The sequence below is a fragment of the Phyllostomus hastatus genome, unplaced genomic scaffold (assembly GCF_019186645.2).
Source record: "Phyllostomus hastatus isolate PE091 unplaced genomic scaffold, TTU_PhHast_1.1 phas_scaffold_114, whole genome shotgun sequence".
Taxonomy (NCBI): domain Eukaryota; kingdom Metazoa; phylum Chordata; class Mammalia; order Chiroptera; family Phyllostomidae; genus Phyllostomus; species Phyllostomus hastatus.
The window spans coordinates 3588086-3603200 of NW_025334006.1; the positions used below are offsets into that span (position 1 = coordinate 3588086).

Genomic DNA, 15115 nt, shown 5'->3' on the forward strand with positions numbered 1-15115 from the left:
GTCAATGCTGTTACCCACTATACCGGGCTATCTCTTTATTTTATTTTATAAATACATTTTATTGAGGTACTGCTAAAATTTTAGTTATGTACAATAAAATGTACCCATTTAACTATATGATCCAGAAGAAGATTTTTAAAAAAGATTTTATTTACTTATTTTTAGAGAGGGAAGGGAGGGAGAAAGAGAGAGAGAGAAACATCAATGTGCGGTTGCTGGGGGCTGTGGCCTGCAACCCAGGCATGTGCCCTGACTGGGAATCAAACCTGCGATGCTTTGGTTCAGAAGAAGATTTTTGACAAATGTTTGTATCTATGTGGTCCACCACTTCAATAGAATATTTAGTGGTTCTATCGACCTCTCTCCATTCTCAACTTACAGTCGCCAATAACCACTGATCTGTTTTTTGTCCACCTAGGTCACGTTTGCTTTTTCTAGAATTTCATCTAATGGCATGGTATAGCACGTGCTCATAAGCATCTGGCTTGTCTTGCTCAGCATAGTGTTTCGGAAGTTCATCCATAAGGCTGCCTGTATCAGTAGTTTATTCTTTTTTTTAAAAAAAGATTTTATTTATTTATTTTTAGAGAGGGAAGGGAGGGAGATAGACAGAGAGAGAGAGAAACATCAAAGTGTAGTTGCTGGGTGTTATGGCCTGCAACCCAGGTATGTACCGTGGCTTGGGAATCGAACCTGGGACACTTTGGTTCCCAGCCTGCGCTCAATCCACTGAGCTACGCCAGCCAGGGCTAGTAGTTTATTCTTTTATTGCCAAATAGTTTTTCATTGAATGGATCTACTAAATGTTATTAACATAGTCATCAATTGATGGATTTCAAATTTAGGGCTGATATGAATCAAGATGTCATAGACATTTACGTGCAAACTTTTGTGTGGAATACATATTTTATTTAACTTACTGCCTAGGAGTGAAAAGGCTAAGTCCCATGGTAGATGTGTGTCTAATTGATGAGAAGCTGCTATACTATTTTCCAAAGGGGTCGCACCATTTTCTATTCCCACCGGTACTTGGGCTTGTTGACCTTTGTGATTTTACCCCTGTGGGTAGGTGTGCAGTGGCACCTTATTGGGGGTGTCGGCTGGCATTTCCGTGACAGGGAACATGGTGTTAAGCGTTTTCTCATGTGCTTCTTGTGGTTTATATATTTTCTTCTGTGAAGTGACTGTTGAGATTTTTCAGCAATTATTTGGTTGGTTGACTTCTGGTTATTGAGTTATTATGAAGTCTTGGGTCACAATGTTTGTCAGTCAGGTACTTTGAGAATATGTATTTGCATTCTTGGAATTGCATTTTTATCATTTTTGTTGATCATTTTCAAAGGACAAAAATTTTAATTTTGATGAAGTCCAACTTATCAATATTTTACACTAAGTTAGTGCTGTTTATGTGCTAAGAAACTTGGCCTACTCCAAAGTAACAAAGGCTTTCTCCTACTCCTTTTCTAGAAATTTTAGAGCATTCAATTTTATATTTGGGTCTACGATTCATTTTGAGTTAATTTTTCCTACCGTGTTAAAGTTTCATCCTTTCAGGACCATGTGTTGGAGAGACTATCCTTCTCCCACTGAAATATCTTTGAGTCTATTTGTGAGTTGATAGCCTTTTCTCCATTGGCCCATCTTTATGCCAGTGTCATAATACTTTTGATTCTTTTTGCTTTACATCAGGACCTGATACAAGCAGTCTTCTTTATTTCAAAACTGTTTTGTCTATCTGAAAAACTTTGCACTGTCATAGAAATTTTGATATCAGTTTTTAAAATTTCTATTAAAAAGCCTATTAGGACTTGGTTTGTATTGCAATGAATCTATGGATAAATATGGATGGAATTTATCTCCTAACCACCTTAAATTTTCTGATTGATGAACATAATGAATCTCCCCCATTTCTATAGGTATCCTACAACTTCAATCAGAAATGTCTGGTGTTTTTCAGTGTATAAGTTCTGAACGTGTTTTGTGAAATTTATCCCACAAATAGTTCATGTGCTTGATATACATTTTTTAGTATTTCTTTTTCCAATTGCTCATTGCTATAAATAAACATAAAATTGATTTTTAGACTTGATTTCAGCTGGATAAAAATGTATATATTTTATTGTAATCCTATACTCAGAATAGCAGGACTCTTAAAGATTGCTAAGCATGCTAGATTTGGAGAGAAGAAAATCAAGGTTATTCGAGATTTCCTTTGCGTTCCTGTCAATTCCTATGTACATACTTATTTGTATGAGAATTGTATATCTGTACAATTGTACATCTTCCTTCCTATTCTTTTTTATTTCTTTTTCTGGCCTTATTTTACTGGCTGAGATCTCCAGTACCATGTTCAATAAAAGTGGCAAGAATGGTCATTCTTGCCTTGTTCCTAATCTTAGATGGAAAGCATTGTCTTTCACTGTGAAGTATCACATTAGCTGGAGGCTTTCTGCGTACATACCTTATCATAACAAGGATATTCATTGATATTCTTAAATTGCTTGAGAATTAATATCAAGAATGGGTGTTGAGTCTTTTCAAGTGCTTTCCCTATATATATATATATATATATATATATATATATATATAGGGAATCCATATATATATAATGTATTCTTTCTGTTCCCCTACTTAATCTACTAGTATGGTGAGTTACACTATTTGATTTTTACATGTAAAGCCCAGCTTGCATTCTATGGATAAACAGCCAGCATGCTGTATGTACACTGTTATATTCTTACACATTACTGGCATCGATTTGATCATACTTGCTACAGACTTCTGCGTCCATGTTCATGAAAGATATTGCATCTATAGATTTTATTTCCTTGTAACGTGTGATCACACCCCTTTGGGTGTTTCAGGCCTGATTTCCTGGGTGAGTTGGGTGAAGTCATTGTTCTGGGCCTGTTCCTCAGCTTTGCCAACTGAGAACCTCGGTTTCAGCAGTTCTGGACAAGAAAGACGAGGTTGAGGGACTTACAGCAAGCTACTTAGATTTGTAAGGGAATGACTCAGCCAGCGCAAATCTGTAAAACACCGGGGAGAAACTGTAGCAAGCATTGTTGCTTACCTCCCACACCCTTTCTGCCTCCTTCTTTTGCTCTCAGAGATTGTGTGGCTACGTGACATGGGGAGCTTATCTGTCCTCCACTGGGGCCTGTGCCCTGTTTGCTTTAAGCTAAATATTCCAGAAGCTCCTTAAAATGAAATTGAAGAGGCTTGGTTTAAACTTGAAGATGCGGAGTCAGAGGGTAGAAAGACCCGGGTCCTTGAAGACTTAGAGACATTGACTTCACCAACCTGCATTACTCGTGAGATCAATTCCTTAATTATTTAAGCTGTTCTTAGTTGCATTTTCTGTGTTTTCACCAAAATAGCATAATCATTACAAGTATTACCAAAAATAGATGTGAGTTTGTAATCTAGTCACAAAGATCAAAACAATAAAGTAGGAGGTGTTTTTTTATTACTTTCGAACTATTTTAGAGAGAGGCAGAGAGGTGTCTTCATGGGACTTGCATCAGACGGTGTGAGTTGGATAAATTGCCCTTTTGCATTCCAGGGGGTTTGAGGACCTGGAAGGGATAACCAAGAATCTAAACATTCTGCCAAGTGGGCAGCCCAAGAGATGTGCTGACAAATTTTCCATCAGGTCCCTTTACCTTTTTAAATTGTATGCTGATCACACTTCTCCTTGGGTTTGTCACTGCAAAATCAGCGGCCTCGCTTTCAAAACACCCTTAGGACACGTTATAATTTCTGTGATTTCCAATCATCTTGCATTAGTTATATTTTAGCCCGTTAACACTCTTGCAGGAGGCTCATTAATTCCACTTGGAGAGGCTGGGAACTGGCAGGGAAGGTGAGCATTAGCATAAGCCAAGGAACTGCTGCTGGGAGCTTCAGGGGGCAGAGAAAGTGTGAAAGGGAAGTTTGGAAGGATTGTAGTTATTCTTCACAAGAACCAGGGACAAGGGGAAGAAGTTTGGACGGTGGCCTACTGCAGCCTCCTAACTGAAATCTGTGCTTCCACTCTTGTCCTCGTGTGGTCCAGTCAACACAGCAAACAGACCCTATTAACCAGAGGCAGGTTCCCACCCTCTTCTCTTAGTGGCTTCCCACCCCATTCAGAGAAAAAAAGTGGAATTCCTTACAGTGAGCAAAGGCCACGCATGCCTGTTCTGTTACTTCCCTGGCCTGGATGCTTAGCTCCACTCACCGAGTTCCTGCCCCAGTGACCAACACACAGGCCAGGGTGGCCTCAGGGCCTTTGCATTGGCCTTGTCTGCAGGTTCTTTTCCCAAATATGTCCTTCCCCAGCTCTGCCAACACTTTTAAAGACCTTCCCTCACATTCGCCCTAGGAATCTTGCCTCTGCCAAATGGGCGCTTTTATCTTCCGTCATTCTTGTGTTTTTCCCATGGCACTTATCACACCTTTTAAAGATTTACCTAAGGAGTTAATTAATTTCATGTGCTTGTTTATTTGTATGAACAAAATGTAAGCTACGTGAGAGTAGGGATTTGTATCGTTGTCCATGGCTCTGTTAACTCAAAAACTTAAGTGCTCAGTGAGTGTCCGCTGAATGAATGAAATGACTTGGAGTCTTAAATCAACGAACGACCCGTGCCCGTGCCAGAGGATGAGGTTCAGATTTGAGGTCGAACATTGCAGAGTGCGTTAGAAAATATCTTTTGTTTAAACTTGGGTGTACATGCTGTGCTGAATTAAATTGTGACTAGTCTCAACCTCATGGATTTCTATTTCTTTAAAAGAACTTATCTACCCCTATGTTCCTAGCAGCGCTGTTTACAGTGCCACGTGCTGGGAACAGCCTAGGTGCCCATCAGTAGGTGAGTGGATTAAAAAACCGTGGTCCATTTACACAATGGAGTACTACGCAGCAGAAAGAAAGAAGGAACTCCTACCTTTTGTGATAGCATGGTTGGAACTGGAGAGCATTATGCTAAGTGAAATCAGCCAGTTGGTGAAAGAAAAATACCGTATGATCTCAGCTATGAGAGGAATCTGATGAACAAAATAAACTAATGAGCAAAACAGAACCAGACACGTGGAAACAGGGAACAGACTGACAGCCGCCAGAGGGGAGGAGAGCGGGGGGAGTGGTGGGAAGAACGGGAAGGGATTAGCCAAGGAACACATATGAATGACCCAGGGACAAGGACAACGGTGTGGGGTCTGACCGTGGGAGCGGGGGTCGGACTGGTCGGAGGTGGGCAAAGGGGGGAAAAATGGGACAACTGTAATAGAATAAACAAGAATTTTTTAAAAAAACCTTCAACCTTCCTTGATATTTTTAAAATGCAATGGCTAATAATGCTAGTTAGGGTTAAACAACCTCAGCTCTATTTACATTCAGTCCAAATAATTCTTTTTTTTTTTGGCGGAGGTTGGGAGGGTGGTCTGGCCTGTGCATTTAGGATGTTGAACAGCACCCTTGGCCTCTGCCCACTAGATGTCTGTAGCAACGTCACCTCCCTGAGCGGTGACAATCGCACATGTTTACAGTCACCGTGAAATGTCCCCTGGATGGCGAAAGTGCTCCTGGTTGAGAACCACTGATGTAAATAATTTTTACATATTCCTGTTTGAACAAAAGGTTACATTTTTGACAGAGCACATGCAATGGAGTGAAAATCATGGGAATCTCACACTTCCTTCATCAGCTCTATGGGCAAGCACCAGTAATAACTGGTAGCAACATGTTATATTTGTAGATGTTAAGAAGAAGTTTCAGGAGAAGTAGAAAATGGATAACCCCTTGTTCGATGGCCTTTAAACTCAACCCCTACGGACTGATGGCGGCGGCTGGGAAATCTCTTTCAGTAAAGGGCCTGGGAAAAAAAAATAATAACTGATAATGTGCATTCCTCCACAATCTGCACAGGTAAAAGCAGATGAAAACAAACATTATTTTGCTTCATTGGGAAAATAAAATCACAAAGGGGGAAAGAGGCCACCTGGAGTCTGCACAGAAAGATGATGGTTCCTTATTCATTATTTCACATGAGGACAGTCTGTGGCACGTGTAGGGAGAGTCTAGTTAAGGGGCTGGACTGGAGGTGTGTGAGTGAATTTCTAGTGCCTCTTTTGAAAAAAGAAAAGATTGATTGATTGATTTAAACCCCTCCCTGTAGAGACACACCTTTGTCCCCACCCTGCACCTCAGGGGACCGTTTACCCAGGTTTCAGTCAATGTGAGAACCTGGAGTCTCTAAGAAGTGCTGGCTATATATCAATTCCTATTTCTTGGATTTAGACATAGTTCTAACTAAATGTAAATTTCAAGAATCATGTAAAGCACTTAATAGATACATTTCAAATTGAATGGAGACAATGGTACCTCAGGTCTTGGGGAAATGGAAGTATATTTTGCAGTCCCTTTTGGGGTGGACACCCTGAAATGAGAAGCTGAAAGGAAATAAAAGGAGCAAGACGATGAACAAGAAAGAACTGATTAAGTGGTAAAGAATCTCATGATTTAAGTTTTGAGAATGTCTGGAGCCAATTTGTTTTTATACTTAATCATTTCAGCTACACTTTCATCTCATCTGTCATAACTATTCATCTGTGTTACTAAAAGAATCCTAGAGCTACCACCTCCGCACCTTTCCTCATCGGAGCAAAATGGGAATTTCAGAAAGCCCTCGAAGCTCAGCCTGGGAGTTTCACAAACCCCCAAGTTTAAGCTACATTGATTGATCCCCTAAATTCTTGGGTGGCAAAGGCATGTCGCTAAATAGGTCACTAAAGGCACCAAGGAAGCCAAAAAAGCAAAGAGCCCCCTAAAGGAAAATGGCATTTAATTGGGAACTCACAGACATCTGGCGCTCTTTGTGACAAGTGCAAAACATAAAAAATAAAACTTCGCACATTTTGTGATGCACAGGTGGTAGAAACGAACAGCTGAAGTTAACCAGCGCCCTGTGTAGGCAGGGCCTTCGGCGGTGGGAAAGATTGAGAGGCTGGTTTCGAAGGGTGTGCTTTTTCGCTCTGAACATCATTAGAAAAATGTCTGGGGCCAAAATGGTAACCTAAATGCCATCAAGGCAGCACTTAAGACGTCCACCTTGATGAACCCGGGTATGCAGCCACGTAAAGAACAGGTCTTGCGTAAAGTTGGGAAAAGAAATACCGTGTGGGTCTCGCTGCCAAAAACAAAGCCGAGCTCCACCTCTGGCCTCTAGGTTCCAGCCGGTGTGCTCGCCCCTGCGGGGAGGGCCTGCCCCCGGAGCATTCTGCTTTAATGAGCTTCCCAATCAGCTCGCGAGGGGCGGGCGCGCTCCCTCCCCGGCGGGTCTGCGTCCTCCCCCTGCCCGCGCGCGCAGCACCCCATCCTCCACTTCCCTTCCGTTCCCTCCCTGCCGCGGCGGAATTGAGTCCAAGGCAGGATCAGGTTCCCCGCCTTCCAGTCCGAAAATCCCGCCAAGGGAGCCGCCGCGCAGAGGAAACTCCGGAGTGAAGCCAGGGGAAGAAAGAGACCAGCGAGTCAGTCACCCGCCGGGAGGGAGGGAGCGAGCTTGCAGCCCGCGCCGCCAGACCCTGCGACTCGGGTACCTGGACCCCGAGCGGCCGCAAAACCTCGCTCCTTTCAACAAAGGCAGCCTGAGCGCAGACGGCACGTTTGCAACTCAAAGTAAGTGCAAAGGGGTGCGCCATGCTCCCAGGTGTCTCCAGTCGAGTTTCCTGCGCCTCCTGCCACTCTTCGGGGCACCAGCAGATGATGATGGAAGGAGTGGGAGAGAGGCGGCCTCGGTGGCTTCCCTGGTGGGGCTGCCTTGAAAACTGACCTGCTCCGGAGGCAAACTGAGGCGTATTTGGGGGGGGGGGCGACTCAGGTCAGGATAGTCGGGGTGCTCAGAGGTCACTGGAAGGTAAGCAGCCGTGTGATACCATGCGGCACGCATTTGGGCAGTGTTCCTGGTACCAGAAGGAGGGCATCGCAGGGGCTTTGCTCTTTGTAAAACGTGCCCAAGTAGGTGTGTCTGCGGCGGGGTAGGGAAGAGAAAGTAAGGAACCTGAGCCAGCGGGCCTCCCTTCTCATCCTTTCTCTGGGCGCCCCAGGACTTGCCCGCTGATGACTCCAGCTGGCTTTTCTAGATTGGATGCGGGGGTTGGTTCCTCCTAGTGCGGGCTGACACTCAGCATCTCGCCCAGAGCATCCGGCACTCCCTGTCCTGCCTGCCAGCCCAGGGATGGTTCTAGAACGGGTTAAGTCCAAAGTTTAAAAGACACACCTTTACCCCTTCTCTCACTTGATTGCTAATTTGAATAACTGCCTCTGTACTCGGGCACTTTAACTTCTAATTTCACCCACAGAAGGCTAGGTATACTTATTACTAATTGGTCAGATCCTTAGTGTCTGAGTTGATGTTTCTAGTAAGTTCACGAAGTAATTTTAAAGCGAGGAATGTATTTAATTCCCTCCCTACTTCACACACCTAACACAAAACTGAAGACACACACACACACACACACACACACACACACCTTTGTCCTTAACCCAGCACACATACAAACTCAAGAGTGCACAACCAGTTTCTCAGCCCTCTATTGTTAACTGGCCCCTATCTCTGGTAACTCTGCTTTGCACATTTGGGGTCGCATCGAAAAAAATGGGAGTGGCCTGTTGGGGGAGGGGTGGCGATGAGAGAGGAGAAGGAACAATGTTGAGAGACATCCAAGGTCCCGTCTCGGAGCATCTTTTATCTTAGTAGGCATTTTGCTCTGGCCGCTGGAGAAAGTCGGCTCTGTGTGTGTGTGTGTGAGTGTGTGTGAGTGTGAGTGAGTGTGCTGGAGGAAAGGGCCTGGGAGGAGATTGAGGAACTACCAAGAAGAGCTGTGGAACATCATGAAGCAATTTCATGATCCGGGCAGATGCGGATTCGATGAGGCAGTGGTGTCCCGTAGCCCCGTGGTCCCCTGGGGGGTGAAGACATGTGTGTGGAAACCCTGCATGGTAATGGGAGGGTCTCCCAGCTCAGGAAATCAGACCTGGGTTCCCCATCTCCATTCCGCTTCTTTTTAGGTAAATTGTGCATTTTAAACCCCAAGTCATTATTTAAAAAAAAACTTTTATAGTCCAGTTAAATGCAAAGGAAATCACAGTGGATGTTATCTCTTTTAACCTCCTTGGGACGTGAGTTATTTCCAAGTGGTGATATCTGTACCTGTGCTCATTGTACTCTCATACTGCATTTGACATTTCTAGAAGGTGGTCTTTTCCCTCCCGCCGTTCCAGGCCTCCTTTAGGACATTTTTCCCCTCGTGTAGTGACAGTCCTCCGTAAGCACTGCCCACCTGAGGCCACATGTGCCTCACTAGGTGCTGCAGTCCAGCTGTTCCCGTGTGGACACAAGTGCACTATGTTCCCAAAGCTGGACCTGAGAGAGACAGGAAACTACTGTTAATGTATAACTTGGTATTACCTGTCTTTTAAATGAGCTATTTGAATAAGAATGCTATATATTTAGGAGGATATACAGGGTAGCATGCGTTCTACAATAATACATCATGCTGTGGTTTCCTAGACCTCTTCCCATGGTATTTGGAGTGATACATCGACTAATGTATTGAAAGTTTCCATGTACCTTATTTGGTCTTCATAAATCGCATTATGTTGCAGTCCTCACATTGCTTTATGGGCATTTTTGTTTTACTCCAGTAAAGCCAGTGGCCTGGTTTGTGTTTTCACAAAACCTGATTAATAGCAATAACTTGAAAGCAATAAGGTCTCCAGATAGTTTGTTTTTATCAATAAAATCAATCTTAGAGATGAAATAGTTTAAGTTTCCATGTTTTTCCCCCTGTGGAGGTTACTCTTGCTTTCCCATTTGAAGGACATTCTCACATGCATTCTGACCACATTCCTGTTTGCCATATGGCAGTTTTGTTACTACTGAAAAATTTTCTGTCCGGGCTGGGTTGCTCCCTTGATTGGAGCATCGTCCTGCACAGCAAAAGGTTGTGGGTTTGATTCCCGGTCAGGGCACATACCTGGGCTGCTGGTTCAATCCCTGGTCAGGGTGTGTACAGGTGGCAACCAATCAATGCTTCCCTCTCACGTCGATGTTTCTCTCTTTCACACGCTCTCCTCCTCCCTCTCTCTCTTTCCCTCCCTCCATCTTTCCCTCTCTCCTTTCTTCTCTCTTTAAAATTAGTTAAAAATATCCTCAGGAGAGGATTAAAAAAATAAATTTTTTCCCTATGGAGCCTGAGTTTTATGGGCTAATTCAAAATGGTGTATGTAGTCATCCAACCATAGACTGAGGGCCAGAAGTCAGAATTCAGAATATAAATTCCAGTTTTCCCAACACTTCTGCACCGTGATAAGGAGAGTTGTTACTGACTTCTCTCCCGAAGGCACTGTCCACACTGAGGCCACCCAGGGTGACCGGTGAGCAAATGTGGTTCACACCCGCGTGCCCTCAGCCCACTGTGAGGCGTGGTTCACTCTGGAGTGTCAGGCGCAGAGTCAGGGCTGCTCACCTGCCCTTGTTCCGCCGCTCGGATGCGGAGTCTCCTCTGGATGCTATTCTAACGAGTAATCGGGAGAGCTTTTGCTTCCTCTTGGCACAAGGTCATGCCATTGCCCTGGGGTAAAATAATATTCTGGTTTGGACCTTCTCTTTATGAGCCGGGCCTGCTTTTTTCCATCCAGAGTCAACTGGCTTGACTGCAGTTGGGGCCATGGCCTCCTTTTGGAACGTCGTTGTCCATTTCCGATGTTTTTGGCCAATTCTAGTTTCCATCCACAGGGCCATTTTTTCCCATGCATTTCATGCCCAGCTTCTACGTGGCACAGTTTTCCAGGTGCCGTGCGATCTTCCTAGATCGTCAGCTATAACGAGCCTTTTGTTCCTCTTTGTTTTAGCACCTGGTGACAACGCAAACATTTTAAAACACACAGACAGTGCCGCACCTTCCAACCTTTTGTTCCCGCTTCTTCCAGCTCTTCTGCTCACAGGTTCCCCCTCCTCTGGCTCCCATTGCTCTTCTTTCTGATCCACTTGCCTTCAGTTCCCATCCAACAAGCCCCACGATGACTTGCCTAGTTCCTTTCCCCTCTCCGTGATGGCCTATCTCCATGTACATCCACGTGTGTCAGGCACGGTTGCCCGTATGTTGGAATACATGGAAGGTTGAACCTGGCTTGCTAGATTGAAGTCAAGGTTGGACTTGACTCCGCTCGATTTATTTATTTTTTCACTCGGGCCCTGGCTAAGATCATCTAACACTTTCATCACTACATTAAATGTTGCCTTTCTTCTCCTCTCTGCTTCTCACCTCCAGTGAAGGTGCAGAACCAGGACAACTCACCTGCATCGCATTCTCCCAGGTCTTGCCTCAGCCCTGCGATGTTTCTTGCTACAATGGCAGGTCAATTCAATAACAAACACTATTCATTAGATAGGTGTGGGACGCCTCCTGTTGTGCTGGACAATGTAGAACATTTAAGAACCGTTTCAGTCCTACTTTTTTTTTTCTCTAGGGCTCACAGTTTTACAATTACAAATACTTCGTGTTTGGTAAATGGTGCTGACTTGTAAAGTCCTGTATTGGACATCTATTTAAAAGATATCGCAAACAAAGAAAATCCACTACATCCCCACCCATCAGAAAGAGACACTTTGAGAGTCACATTCATTTTACTGAAGCAGTGGCTTTTGCATTTCTTCCTCTCCTTCCTCACACAGCCCGTGGGCTGCCTTCTTAACCTCCTTGATTTATTGTGATCTTAACTTCATCCAACTTCTTTGGTCACTCCTCTCATTGTTTTGCACCCCCCCCCCACCTCAATTTCCAAATGTGGACATTTATTTTTGTTTTCTCCCTCTCTCTCCCCTGTCCTGTCCCCTTCCTTCCCTCCTTCCCAGCTCTCTCTCCAAATGCCTCATTGCCAACCAGGACCCATCTTTGAGTTTCTTCTCCAATTTTCATGGAGAAAACTCTCCAATTTCTCTGTTGAGTTTTTCTCTCACATTTTTAATTGTTTTTTGGATGAATACCAAGGAAAAAATAGGAGCACAATCCCATTCGAGGAAGGAGACTGAAGTAAAGGACCCCTTATTATTTTGTTTGTATCCCTAACAGACACCTACACATACAGGGCACCTGCACCTCCCTGTAACCATGTCGGGTTGTGTGACGGGGCATTGGGTGGTAAATCAGTGTGCCTTTAAGCAACTCACAGTCTGGTGATGTATGTGTGAATACTAAGATTAAACCACAAATTAAGACAAGTTAGAGTACAATATGTACACACCAGATTTTTGTCCTAAGCAGTTCCAGTGACAAAGAGATAAAAATAACACATATTTTTTTCAATGAGAAAAAGGAAAGTAACTCCTAAATGGCTAAATGGAGAAGGTGATAATATTTATTTCAGAAGCATCATTGTGGTTTGGTTGCTTTCACGGCATTTATTCTGGAAGAGCAATTGAATGCTCCATTCCTTTGTGTTTTCCTTTCACATTTGCCACAGAATCGAGCAGAATAACAATTATTGGAAGTGACATCTTAAGAAATCAGTCTGGTTGTTTAAAATAAACATAATTTTAAAGGCATGGCACCTCTCCCTGGATGTTCTTCTCAGGAAAATTTATACCAAATGTAAGATGACTGTTCTTCAGTGAAACCACAGACATGGAAGCCATGAACGCAAATCCTCTGACTTCTGCTGCAGAACGGAACGTGGATGAAACTGTAAATGAGCCGGAGATGCAGCAGGGAAGGTTTTCCCAGCAAATTCCTCTGTAGGGGGAGCTCTCACTCTCCCCGCCTCTTTTCTTTCCACCCTCTCCCCGACCCTCCCAGTGACTTCAACCCCTGCTTTTCCAGCAGAGTTGACATTGTAAGAGTACACCTCTCACCATTACCACTGGCTCCGCCCACCCACACCAGACACCCCTGCTCTGGCTCCGCCCCACCCACACCAGACACTCCTGCTCTGGCTCTGCCCTGCTCATACCACGCACCCCTTGAAGACAGGAGCTGTCTCTCATTCATCTCAAGAACCTTAGAATATCCAGCCTAGGACCCTTCAGATGCCCCCTGAGTATCTGGCATTTGAGTGAAAAACACCAGTAAATGACTCTGAATACCATTCTTTCTGCGCCTCCTGCTCCAAAGGCCTTGACTGTCAGTCCTCAGTACCTAAGCCCCCTAGACACCACCTGGTGCCCGTTTCCTGTTTCCTCCTGAGCACCCCCATCTGAGTCCTCACACCTCTCCGGCTCCCCTTTCTTCCTCTCTTTCCTTCCAAAGCTCATGCATACCTGCCAGTTCTCTGGAGCATCTTCCTAATCACATCCCGCCTCCTTTACCTTAAAGCTGCAAACCTTGTGTGGCTCCGGCTCATGCTGTCTCTACTGTGGATCGAGAAATCCGACCTACCACTGGAACAAACCCTGAAATTCCAGGCTGACAAGACTGGTCACCGGAAGCATGCTCATCGTGGCTTCCATGTGGCTATAAAACCTTTGCTTTTCAGAACTTTTCACATTTGTTTTCTCATTACTTCGTTGTATCAGTTTTTCTTAGGCGGAGCAAGATTTTTTAATGGATAGGAACACGAGCTTAGAGAGGTTAAGGTGAGCCCATTAAATGCCATTTAAACAAAGGTTTTACAATTCTTAGTTTGGGTATTTTTTTCCTTCTCTGTAATGTAATGCCATCTCTTTTTTGGCCAATTAATTTTTTTGTTCCTGTTGCTTTACGTGGAGATGCTAAACTCCAATGTATGTTCAGGAAGAGCCCAAATAACCCAGGGTGGTGGCTGCCTGTCTTCAGTGTTTATCAGAACAACCAGGTCATGTTGAAGCATCCAGACTGATGCCTGGCGCCCATCCCCCGAGACTCTGATTTGAGAGGTGGAATCAAGGAACCTGGACATGGGACGTCAGGATGCGGGTGACACATTAGAAACTTTAGCCCTGACTCCCCACTATCTGAGCTTCGGGGTCCAAGAAATTAAAGTACAAACTGCAGCTACACTACTTCCTACTGTGTAGCCATCAGCAAATATTAAGGTCTTTCTTCACGTTTCTTATCTCTCAAGTGAGGGATAGTACTTACCTTCTGGGGTTGACCTGAGCCTTAATTTGGAAAATGAATGTGAAATATGGACCGCAGAGTCCGATGGCTAGGGCGGGTTTGGTAAACATGGTGAATATGCTGATTATGGAGACCCAGCACCTGAGGGAAGTCCACCTCGCTCTGCCTCCCTCCCCCACTGCCTTGGTTTCTCAAGCCCCATTGGTTCCCGAACAGACTGAGGGTCAAGGTTTGGATGCAGGCAGGAACCTGCCTTTCTTTCACCATAGTTCTGACTGTTGTTTGGTGTGGGATGCGGAGTATGTCACTGAATGAATCTTCTGGAACCTCAGGTGGTCCGCTGTGAGATACCGATGATGCTGATGGTATTTCCCACTCTGCCTGCCTCACAGGTTGGTGGTAAAGGTCAATTGTGACAGTGCACTGTTTATAAACCGTACCCTGTTACCCTAAACGTAGCTGTTATTAATAAAGCCAGTGGTGTCAGTTCTTTCTCTGTCCCCAAATCTGCTGCTTGTTGTTGTCATTTTCTCAGGACACCCAGAGACTGTCGGAGATGCTGGAAGGTAAGTTTGAGTAGGAGGGAAGAATTGGGATGGGGCGAAGAAAAAGGAAATCTGGGTCATAGTGAAGAAACAAGTGAGTAGACAATCCTAAAAATGATCTTTTGCTAAATATATTATGTTATTGTTCTTCCTAAGAGTTGCAAAGATACATACCACATTTTTCAGTTATTGTTGTTTTTTTTTTTCACTAAATTTAGGCCTTCACAGTTGATTAGTAGCACTTGGTTCATACTGTGAGCTGTGATTCTCACACTTTGATGTGCCTCGAAGTCACCTGGAGGTCCGGATTCTGATTCAGTGGGTCTCCTGTGGACTTCTAAGAGTCTGCATTTCTAACAAGCTCCCTGGTGACCGTGCTGCTGGCCCAGGACCTCACGTGGAATAGCCAAGTCCAACAGACCTGGGAGAATGGGAGAGAGATGAGAACTCTCTAATTATAAAATCTGTCGCTTAATAGAAACAATGAAGGT

General features: G+C 44.4%; 1 protein-coding gene across 1 annotated transcript in view; it reads left to right on the top strand.

Moving 5' to 3' along the window:
- The first annotated feature begins 7341 nt into the window (after positions 1 to 7341).
- PTN (pleiotrophin) overlaps positions 7342 to 15115 on the top strand; it is a 99163-nt gene continuing 91389 nt past the window's right edge. Inside the window, exon 1 of the mRNA XM_045855667.1 lies at positions 7342 to 7660. The gene's annotated coding sequence lies outside the window, so the exon portion shown is untranslated. The remainder of the gene's footprint in view (positions 7661 to 15115) is intronic.